Raw genomic sequence first — 12,350 nt, forward strand, 5'->3', positions numbered from 1 at the left:
GAAAGGTGGCTTAGTTAGTCAGTTAGATGTGGTCAACTGCGTGGAGACTTTGCAGGGTGGCAAAAAATTGAGAGACTACTGGCCCACGTGGCTCATCCTAGTGGCAAAGTTCAGTTGACTTGCTGACTTTGCTAATTCACGAGCTAGAAACAGAGGGGATCGAGTTTTGTTGCGCGATTTGATCCTCATGATCAATTCCAACCACTCTCAAATGAATGATGAACCCAGTAAACAGCAGGAAAACACTCCACCACCCCAGTTTATTCATCTATTTGGTCAGAATGATTAATGGTGTCGTTTCTTGTCTTCTCGAGCCCTGTTTCGACAGAATATCAAATTTCATTGTATTTTAATCCATGCCCGAATCAGATTTTCTCCAGATCTTTATCAAGACTTAATAATGGTGGTTGTGGAGTAACTTCAGTTAGAAAATATCTCAGTTATGCCTGAGCTATAAAGGCAATTTTTGTAGATTTTGTTCTGGTCGACTCTTCTCTAACTTCTCTGATATTGCTCTGCAATTTCACTGTAAATTCTCTTTGCCTCTGAACTATATGACATTCCTATCTCCTTCAGCCATTGATGTGAAGTGCAAGAACTATTTGCCTCTCATTGGTGTATGGTAGAGATGTGCAATCTTGCATGACTGTATCTCTTTTGGCCTATGAATGGTATATAAGTGAATCCTCTCTTTCCTTGTGTCATTTATTTGAGTTTTCTGATCTGCATGTGATTGTTAGATTAAAGCAAGTCTGAATGTGTATATCTTTTGGTGTCATGATGGTTCAATAGTGCATGTATGGGTAGAGATTGGTTTGAACAATCTATTTTGGTGCATCACCCCTTTAGGTTAGAGTAGGTAGATTTTCTTTCACGCATTCTTTCTCCCTTTTCCTCTCCAAGAGTAGTTAGGTGCACCTTGATAGTAAAAGAAGCCGATGTTCTCCAGAGACTCAACCTCGTAGTTCAAGTCCCACAGCTTGGAGGTTGTTTCCATGTTTCACAAGGTTGTCCTTAGGTAAAAACTTTGGACAAGGGTGCAAACCTTTGTGACAACAGGAACAATTTACCACTTACCAGATGTTGGAAGTGCATTTTTATGTGTGTGACATTGTCTGTGTAATTCAATAATACAATAATAACAATTTAAATCATATGTAATCAAGAGCTTTGCAATGTGCAAAAGATTTTTTAGTTCAATAATTGGGCTAAAAGACACTTGGCTCTAGCATGCAACTTCTAGGCATTTAACAACCTCCATTGCTATGAATGCCTTAAACCATTTTCTTAAAAGACATAAAATCCTAGATTTGAGTTGATGGCCAGAAAAATTAAAGTGGATTGAAGAATTGCACCTGAATTGTTACAAGTAGATTTGAACCCAAACTATTTTGGGTAAATTTATATTTCAATTTAAATAGATATTCTTCTAATATAAATAGCATCTAATGCTTGATTGGATAATAAGTATTTTATTACTAATAATTTTATTTATAGTTATATCTATGAATTTTCTAAGAAAAATTTATAACAAAAATTTATAATACAAAAATATCTTTCTAAGAAAAATATTTTTTCCCAAAAATAAAAGTAATAAAGCAAAGAACTTCCAAATTTCTAAATACTTATAATAGAAATATTTCACTTTTATTTGCTATGTTTTTAAACTTCTAAAACTTTAATTTTATGTTAGCAAACAATTATTATTTACATTTTTCTATAGAATAGAATAACTGATTTTAGCTGTAAATATAGTAAATTTATTTATTATGGAAGCTTAGTATATTTTAAATCTTATTTAAATCTTAATTAATACTAAAATATATAAAAGCTACCATCTTGTTAGTCCCTGCCTTATACACTATCTAATTAATTTTTATGACTAATCAAGAGTCATATCTCCTATTTTGAAAGGTTAGATTTAAAAAATAATTATTAGATACTAATTTTTAATTTTCTATTGGTTTGCAAAGAATTTTCTAGGGTTTAATTGATTTTTTGTAAATAGAAAAATAGAGAAAAAAGTATAGTATAACAAATTATGATCGGACTAAGTCTGAAAAAATTGGATCTTCATGATTTGCAAAGTTTGTAGTCGAAAACAAAAAACGAAAAAAGGAAAAAATCATGAAAAAAAAGTTTGGCTTTGCTTTGTCTTTAGTGCAATTTGTCTGGAGATTACCCTGTCCCAAAAAAATCAATATAAAAAAGTGGATGAAATTAATAGCAATAAATTATGTGACAGTAGAAACACCATTCAAATTTTCTATGTTACTTATCTCTCAGTGAAATAGACATAGATTGTTTATCACCACAAGCCATTTGCTGCCAACTGCTGACATAAAATACTTTTCTTATTTCTAATTTCTTTTTCTACATTCATTTGCTTCATAGGAGCATATCGTTATTTAATTTAATTTTTTTTAACACGTAAAAAGTTTTTCCTAGATTTCTAATAAAACAATAGTCAGTAAAATATATTCTATTAATATGCAATTCCTAAGTTAAAATGAAAGTTTTAAAATAAAATTATAATGCAATCAAAATAATATTATGAAAGAAAAATAGTAATTACAAAATATTTTTAAATTTGAGGTTATATTAATCTTTTAAACAATATTTTTGTAATAAATTTTATAAATTTGCATCCATATAATAATATTGCTTTATTCAAAAAAATTGTAACTAATATATTATCATTTATATTAGCATAGTTGATTAAGATGACCTTGTTAATTAATTTTTTGACACTTTTATCTTATATTGTTCTATTAAACTTTTAACCAATATTTTTGTACTCAGACAATAAAATCGTTAAATAAGATTAAGAAAACAAATATATTAAGGATTGAAAATTCAAGAGTGATGTGTGTTAATATTGTTGTTATTATGTTTAATAATATAGAATAGAATTAATGACATTTTATGGGATTGGATAGATTAGGACCTTACTATTTTGGTCCAATATTAGATCACATTACACAAATAATCTCTATATTGATAGTTTAAGAAGATCCTAGATTTTTGATATTATGATTTGGTTTAATGTTGAATACTAAGGTCTAAAGATTGAGACAAGACCCCTAGACTTTCACATTTGTGTATAAATGCAATACCATGCGAATCACATGAAAATCTATTAATGTAGAATGTAATTTGCTCAAATTTAATGCATTTGATCTATAAGCAAATAAGCTTAGTAATCAAAGTTATAGAAAACCTAGTTTGGAAGTGATTCAAAATTTAGGTAAGAGGATGCATGCTTTTTTTCATTACAATCACCTCAATCATAAGACAATGGGGAAGTAGCCTCACTCAAACTAAGAGAAAGGAAAATATGATACTATATCTTCATTTCTACTTATGATTGTCCAATAGCACAAGGCATGGACTCAAGCTCTCCAAGAGCTCTTGTTTTATATTTAAACGATGGTTTTGGGAATTGAGGGATTAGAGAATGATCGTCTAAATTAATGGTTTGATTTTGTGACAAGGTTGAGATATAATGGGGGTGTAGTAGTTATTTTTTAGGCTATCCAAATGGTGGTTGCTAATAATTTCAGATGCATTATCCCATTACAACTAGACACAGCTATCCTCGCTACAAAGGTACAGTTGACCAATTTTCAAAAAATTGAAAACATCATAGATTTTTCTGATAATTTCAACATTTGATCTTCATGATTTGCATACTTTGTAGTCGAAAGTAACAAAAAATTTGGGAAAAAAATAACTAAATTTTCGTGAATGTGGAAAAAAAAAAAGTTTGACTATGTTTTGTCTTTAGTACATCTTGTCTGAAGATTAACCTGTCCCCTTACAACTTCGATGTAAAGAGATCAATAACAAGTGTGATGTGACTAATATTAATTACTAGCTGGGTGTGGCATGAAATTTGGTACAATCTCAAGGATTTAATGATGTGTTGAGCTTAGGTTTACTTTTTATTTGCCCTCTTCTATTAAGGGATTAAAGGTGGTTGTTTTTCTTTCTGTGAATGTTGTGTTGGTTTCAGTTTTATTTACCCCCTTCCTTCTAAAAGATTAAAAATTGGTGCTTTCACTTGTTTGTCACTAGAGGTGGAGGATTTATATTCTAGAACATTTGCTTCTATGTGTTCTATTTGTATTATTATCATCAAATGCATATTTCAGAAGAAGGTGAAAGCATAAAATCGTAGGCCTAAATTCAGTATTTCACATGGCAAAGGCAAAAGCTTCTATAATAAAAATATAAATTGCCTTAAAATTTATGTTTTCCATTCTCCAGTTGGATTTTTTTCATTAAATCTTATGAAGAAGGATAAATTTGTGGCTGAGGAGCTGGGCCACTAGATTGTGTTTGAAAATCCTATCACCAGACTTGTGGTTATATCTTGATTAAATGTTTCCCGCTACAGATCTTTCTTTGACTCCCATGTTAGGCACCCTTGTCGCATGAGACTGAGTTCATGGAATTGGTGGCTTACACAACTTTTAATTGTGTTCATTTGGAAGGGAAAGAATGACCCTCGATGTTTGACATTGTAGAAAATTTTGAAAGCGATGTCATTTTCATGTAGGTGCCCATGTCCGGGAGCACCTCTAGATCTTCTAGCCAAAGCTGGTTAGGTGCAGGGGCTCGGTAGTGTACATGATGTGTGGATGAGGGTTAGAGGATATACTCAATGCATATATGAATGTCATGAATGGGTGTAATGTATAGATGGACCAGAGGGTTGCGTTTGTCTCCAACAACTTAGTGATGGCAGGAAGTCATCCAAAAAATATAAGTGCCAAAAATTGTGTTGCTCAAATGTGACAAGGGTTACAATGTTCATAGGCTGTAATTGGTGTAATTTATGGTTTTTGTGCACAGATGAAGCTGTAGTCATGGATGCGAATGGAAATGCCACCACCAACAGAGGCATCATTTCAATCTTGGCATTCAGAGCAATCTCTTCTTTGTCAACTTGCTCACACTCACAACTCCTATTATATCAGAAGCTTCCAAAAGTTTGGACCAACAATACATGAATTTTTGATATTTTATGAATAAAATAATTTGAAAAAACCCCAGCTAAATTGAAATCAACCAATGAGAAAATTGAAATTTGTGCTAAGAAATGATTTTTTAAATATAAGAACTTCAAACTTTACATGTTTGATTTTTTTGATTCCCAAAAATTAATTGCACAAGAGAATCCAGGAACATTAACTAATAAAGAAGCTAACGAGAATGTTTAATATTTTAAATAAATAATGATGGTGGAGGAAAATACCATACCCATTTGCCAATATATAATGTAACAGAGGGGTGTCTCCTCCTTGAGGATCAAAGAAAGAGGTCTGTTAAGCTATTTGTCACCAAAATAGAATGCAAGTAAGAGACCATTACATAAAAAGATGTTATTAGTTCTTCCCAAGGCAGGAATACTTATGCATTCATGTCAATCCAAATATGACATTAACACTAACCAATTAAATCCAAGAATTTAAAAAATTATATGAGATTTCAAATGTTTATATCATTTTCTAATTTTTTATTATTTTATAAATCACATTTTTCATCCATTCTATTGGTCCAGACTATTTTTGATAGGGGAGAAAATTAATTTTCTTCAACAAAAAATACAAATATTTTCTAACAACTTCATCTTGCATTAATGAATGTATTAATTATAACTTTATATTTTCCAAATTTGTGACAAGTTGATAAGATTTTTTTTTTCAATCATTTTATCTTCCACCTCACACAACATGTCTAATCAATATTAATTATTACAATCTATTAAATATTTTTAATTTCTTATTTTAAATATATTTATTCTTAATTTTACATTGATGTTTATTTTTGACTATTTGATATATCTTGTTCTTAAAACTTCATGTAATGCATAAGTTCAAATTATACTTATATATACATACATACATACATATATAAAACTAATAAATATATCTTTTTAATATAATTTCAATATGTTATATCTTTGTATTTGAATTTCTAATTTTTTTAAAGCTTTGTTTTTTTAATAAAAGTAGTTAAATTATTACTATTATTATACTTTTATAAAAATAAATTAAACAATATTATTTTTTAATTATATTTTATAATAGTGTTTGTAATATGTATAATTGATAAGTGTTACAATTTTTAAATTATATTATTTATTATTATTAATATATTTTATTTAAACAATTTATCATTTAGTTTAAATACATTTAAAACTTAAATATATTTTTTAATATTAAATTAATAATTATATTTTATATCAAAAAACATACTAAAGAAATAACCACAAAATAGAAATAATTCGATTTTAAAAGATATATAAATTATTATTAGGTTTTTATAAACTATGTATTAAAATTAAATACTTATATTTAGTTTCTTATTTATCACATCATATTTATTCATCAACATCAAATTTATATGCATTGCATCTATTTATTATTTACAAATGTACATATTAAATTATATAGATTTTATTTCATAATTAAAAATTACTTAATTTTATGAAAAATTTGGAAATACAAAATATTAAATAGTAAACCTTCTCTAATTGTGTAAAATTAAACAATTAGTTTTACTTATAAAATATTTTTATATTTCAATACATTTCATTTTTTCTTATAGAAATGTGAGTTTTAATATAAAAATTAAATTCTTAGTTTCATTAATTAAAATATAATATATTTTAACTCTTTATTATAACTATGATTTTATTTTGATTATTTATTTTATTAAGAAAAATAATTATATTTAATTCTCTCTCTCTCTCTCTCTCACACACACACACAACTTATGTTGGTATCACTCTATCTTACTATTTTATCTCTCTTCCTCTTTCTCCTCTATATTATCTATCTTTTTTCTTTTGCATATATGTTTATGTTGTTATTGTTGTATATTGCTATTTATCTCTATCTATATCTCTATCCTAGTTTTTGGCCAGTGCTAATGATTAAAAATAGTGTGAATTCCATTTGATAATCAAGATGAGAATAATACATAGTTGGGGGAGTTATTCCAACTACTTATGGTTGTCTAGTAGCATGCATGGTATGCTTAAACATATAATGTGATACTCCAAATGCTTCATCACTTCTTCAAGTTCTATAATTCAAATATTGGTATGGATATCATTCCTCATCGCACATAATTTAAGTTGTCAATGTAGAAGGTGCAAATTTGTCTAAAGCATATGTATTGATCGTAGTATGATATTAAGTACTTAGTGCCATATTGCAGACTTTGGCCTCTTATTCTTGGGCTTAAATGCCTAAAGATATAATAATATAGCATGAGAACTTAACAACAAAATATGAGTCATCCTATCAGATCACAAGTGCATTTCTAGGACGAGAATTTAACAACAAAATATGAGCATTCATATCAGATCACAAGTACATTTCTAGGCAAAAATTAATCCATTCATAATGTTAAAAAAGTAACTTAGAAGTAGTTACTTAGAAATCATCTTCAAAAAAGAGGGGTTCTTCTTCCCAATGGTCTTGCCACTACACAGGAGAGAATACATTTGTATCGAGTATAAAAGAGGAGAATAGGGTAATTTTTTTAATGTTGCTTTTTTCAACTAATATTTTCGTTTCACCCCCCTAATTAATTTTTCATTTAATAAGCAAGATTATATCCTAAAGTTTTTGTGCTGTGTATTTTTAAAATCATTTAGCAAACTAAAATCCTTTTTTTATTAGTTATATGCTATTTTAATGGGTATATATCTTATTTTCACAATCAGAAATTTCTCCAAAAAAGAAAAAGTTAAAAGTGTAATTAATATTCTAGTCTGAAATTTTTGTCACGTGTCAAACACTGACAAATCCATTGATGACCTGTTGGGAGTAATGAGGCGGTGAGGCCCAAAAATTTCCTCATGTTGACTGTAAAATTTATCATCTGAAATTCGAGCTCCACTATTTTTATTATCAGATTTCTTGAAATTCGAGCTCCACTGTTTTTATTATCAGATTTCTTTGGCGGCCATGAATAAGTGACGCATGAATTTGAAGAGGAGTCGGAAGTGGAGAAAATGGAGGATTGAGATTCGAACCCTAGGTGGCTCGGTAAAAGGGGGCAAAATGTCCACACGCAGCCACCTGCACGACATCGCTTGCCTCTTCTTGCACGGACTGGAATCCACTGAGTGCCTAAATCTTTGCATGCCGAAAATATAACACTGGTATTATTATTACTGTTCTGCTTCTACTGCGTCTGTTGCTTTGCCTTATTTTCTTCATCATCACTCGACTTGTAATGGTCTTTTTTGTCGTCAACAGATGGCAGCAGATAGCAGGACAGAAATTTCCCCAGACTGTCGATGGAAAATGAGTCCTCCACAAAATTTGACAGTCGTTCCAGGTCTTCCAGGGAGTCCATCTGTTCAAAGCAGTGAAAAAACAAAGCATTAGTAAACAGATTCTGAGTCAGAGAACCTGAGATTTGAAGACTTGACCATGGTGCCCTTTTGATAGGCCAGATTTTACTTCTAGATTTGGGCCGGTTTGGTGAGCGGAATAAGAATATCTATTCTAAAAATTTTGAATTCCTTGTTTGGATGCACCAAAATGGGATTGAAATGCAAAGTAAAATAGGAATACGTATTCCAATTTTGACCAAAAAATGGGGTTTTGCAATTCCACCCAAATAGGTTTTATTGGAATACGTATTCCTATTCCATTTTTTAAAATTTTAGAAAACATATATTTTTGAATTCCCATCAAATATTGGAACCGAACGGAGAACATGAATAAGTTCTATTCTAGAATACGTATTCCTATTCCGCTCACCAAACCGGCCTTATGTGCTCGTTCATAGAGAAGACATAGAGACATTTCACGTGGGGAATTAGGTAGCAGAGTTATTCACAAATTTGGAATTCAAGTTAATTGAAAAGCAAAAGTTTAGGAAGAATAAACGGTGAATAAAAAATTCATTAAAATTGTGATTAGGTAAAAGATTCATCTTTTTCAATAAAAAATTAAGATTGAATATAGTTAAGAAATAAGTTAAATCAATCATTTCAAGAAAGAAAAAAGGGCTTAAAAGAGAATAGAGAGGATTAATAGAAGACTATACAGTTGAAAGCACTACAATCAAAACACTATCAAAAGATGTGTCCTTAAAAAAGTGACACTCCCAAACAATGTTGAAATGTGTAAGTGATAGCTTAAACATTATTCATATATTATGGAGATTTGGTTTGACATCATTGTTTCATGCGAATGAGTTGTAGATATATATTTGTTTTTTTTTTTTAAATTTTCTTTTTAGGTTATTAGAATTTTCATATACAGGTGAAATGATTTTGTTGATTATAGTAATTGGTTATTGAGATTTTACATTAGTATTATATTTAGGAAATTCAAAATTGTGTATTCAATTTTTAATTAGATGAAACAATTAGAGTTCTCTTAGATGTTGTTGATTAGATAAAATACTTTTGGTCTTTTTGAAATGTTTTTTTATTAATAAAATATTTTTGACTCCACTATTTTTGTTAGATAGAACACATTTGATCTCTCAAATGTTTAAAAGATGATATAAATGATATATTCAAGTTTCAATTTGGTGTTTCACACATAAAAATATATACTATATTGTTTATAAAAGTATCATAAGACATAAAGAGAAAAGTTTATAATAGTTAATTCTATTTAATGAACAAGAATAAGATTCACTTCTAACCAATAGTATTATAGTGCGGTGAAAACAAAGAATCATTAATATATAATATTTTCTAGTACTAAATCAATTTTCTTGTTTATCTTTTTTTAAACATGGGAACAAATGTATTGGAGAGTTGATAAAAAGTAACACTCAACCCCATCTATCAAAAAATGAAATTTGTGACAATTGTATATTATAACATTACCTACTCGAAACTTGATTAATTATTTAGTATAAACACTAAACATTAATAGATTTTACAATTACATATTTTAAAAACAAATTTTTATTATCATGAGATTTATTTGGTGTCTTAGAAGTGACAAATAATTTTTAAGATTTATTGGCTATTTGAAATTTTTGAGAGATGAGATCATTGTGTTTATTGACCATTGTTTATAGTTGAATTCTCAAATTAGTAACATCTTATTGATTATGGTAAAAATGGGTTTTGAAGGGATCCAAAAGCCTTTAACAAAAGATAAGATTAGATTTTAGAATAGTATCATATTCTTGACGTTCATTATTGTGTATTCAATTTTTTATTAGATAAAACACTTGAGTTCTCTTAGATGTTGTTGGTTAGATAAAATACTTTTGGCCCATTGAAATGTTTTTAATTAGATAAAATACTTTTGACTCCTCTCAACTATTTTTTTATTAGATAGAATACATTTGACCTCTCAATGTGTATACGATGATATAAATGGTATATTCAACTTCCAATTTGGTGTTTCACACTTTAAAAATACTATTTTGTTTATAAAGGTATCATAAGACATAAAAAGAAAAGTTTAAAATAGCTCATTTTATTTAATTAATAGGAATAAGATTCACTTCTAACCAATAGTATTATTTATTTTAAGAGGGGTAAACACTTTGACTTGGAGCTATGAACCAGTGAGGCCACAAACGGGGGACCTCATCTCCATGAGATTTGAACCTTGATGGCAAGGATAACAATGCAACAACCTAACAGTATTATAGTGAGGTGAAAATAAAGAATTCTTTTATATAATCTTTTCATGTATTAAATCATTTTTCTTGTTTAACTTTTTTAAAACATGTGAACGTGTTGGAGAGTTAGTAAAAGGTTACACTCAACCCCATCAATCAAAAAATGAAATTTGTGCAATTGTTTATTATAACATTACTTAATCTAATTTTGTAATATGCTACTTGCTGGTAATTTTGTGTTTGTCAGAGAGATCATAAAAATGAAATCTAACTCAACTTTGTAAATAAAAGTTCTTAATCTCTACAATATGGTAAACATCATTTTAATTAATAGTTGTATATACCTTATGATTTGAGTTGTTAAAATCTATGTTAGAAAATAAAAAATTAATTTAATAAATTTTATATAAATAAATAAATTAGAAATAAAACAATAGCTTGATTAGTGAATATATTGAAAGGTGGGGAGAAAATTTGAGTGATTCTAATCTTATATAAGAGAATAATTAACTTAGATCTTATATTCTTTTACAATGAACTTGTTTCAATGGAAAAATATATTAAAAAACCTCATTCTTTTATTAGTTTTTTAAAAATTTAAATGTTATAGTAGAAGATTTCTTTTTTCAACTCAAATGTTCTAATACTAACAAATTTAATATTTTAACATGTTAATGTTCAATTTATATATTTGGCAAAAAAATTAGTGTTTCTAATGACTATTCTATATTTTTGATGATTATTTTCTAAAATATTTCATAGTAAAGAGTCAATCAAAATTATATATGTTTTATATTTAAGTAGAATGAACTTATGTCAAAAAATGGTAAAATATCATTTCACTTTTTATTCTACTAAACTCACATATCTATCTTTTCGATAACCAAAACCTCACACAATTAAAGATATTTTACAAATTCTTGGGAACAATTATAAAGTACTTAAAATTAAAAGATATACACACTCTAAAATCATTTTAAAAATAATTAGTGAGACCTAATCCCCACAATGACCCAAAAGGCAAGGACTCCAGCTCCCAAAGAGCTCTTGTTTTTTGTAATTTTGATTGTAATGGCATATACTTGTGGTTCCTTTGTTTTACCTAGAAATAAGGATGAATTTATAGTGTAGGTCATGTGGACTACATATTCATTTTTCTTGATTAGGATTAATCATACACTAGTACATTTCCCCTTGCTTTTCTACCATAATTTTTGACAAAAGGTCATATTGGCCTATGACTTCATGTTTTATAAAAAAATTTATCCCCGTGTTGGTCAAAATTTTGACCAACTCAGGTTCATAACAAAAAAAATAAGACAAAAATTTGGCACAGGAACTTTTTGAGGTAAAGGTGACTAAGGGTTAGAAATGTGAATCGATCCCATCTTTTGGTAGTCAACGAGGTGAACTAGGCACTCTAGTACTGCTGCCTTTGCTTTTGTTGTTGAATGAAATGTAACTGCTTGCGATTGAGTTGATGCCCATGCTGAATTGAATCAAAAAATGTTGATGATGGTGCAAAGTTATGAATCTGCAGAGGCAACTACCTTAGGAATTAGAATATTAGGGAGGGGTGTTCATGTGGGAGTTCTCGCACCAGTTGGGGGTAGGTTCTTGCCCTAAAACCCTTAAGATCTCAGAAGGAGGTCCATAATGTTGGGGATTTGGGACAACAACTTCCTGTCCTAATTCTCTCTGCTATTATCACCCTAACGAGTTAA

The 12,350-nt window shown here is 28.8% G+C and overlaps 1 pseudogene; it reads right to left on the bottom strand.

Annotated features, from left to right (window-relative positions):
• Nucleotides 1–12,350, bottom strand: part of LOC149530565 (actin-related protein 4-like) — a 157,340-nt pseudogene that overhangs the window by 84,408 nt on the left and 60,582 nt on the right.

This window comes from Cupressus sempervirens, chromosome 11, assembly GCF_028749045.1.
Source record: "Cupressus sempervirens isolate cs-2001-9-10 chromosome 11, ASM2874904v1, whole genome shotgun sequence".
In the NCBI taxonomy this organism is placed as follows: Eukaryota; Viridiplantae; Streptophyta; class Pinopsida; order Cupressales; family Cupressaceae; genus Cupressus; species Cupressus sempervirens.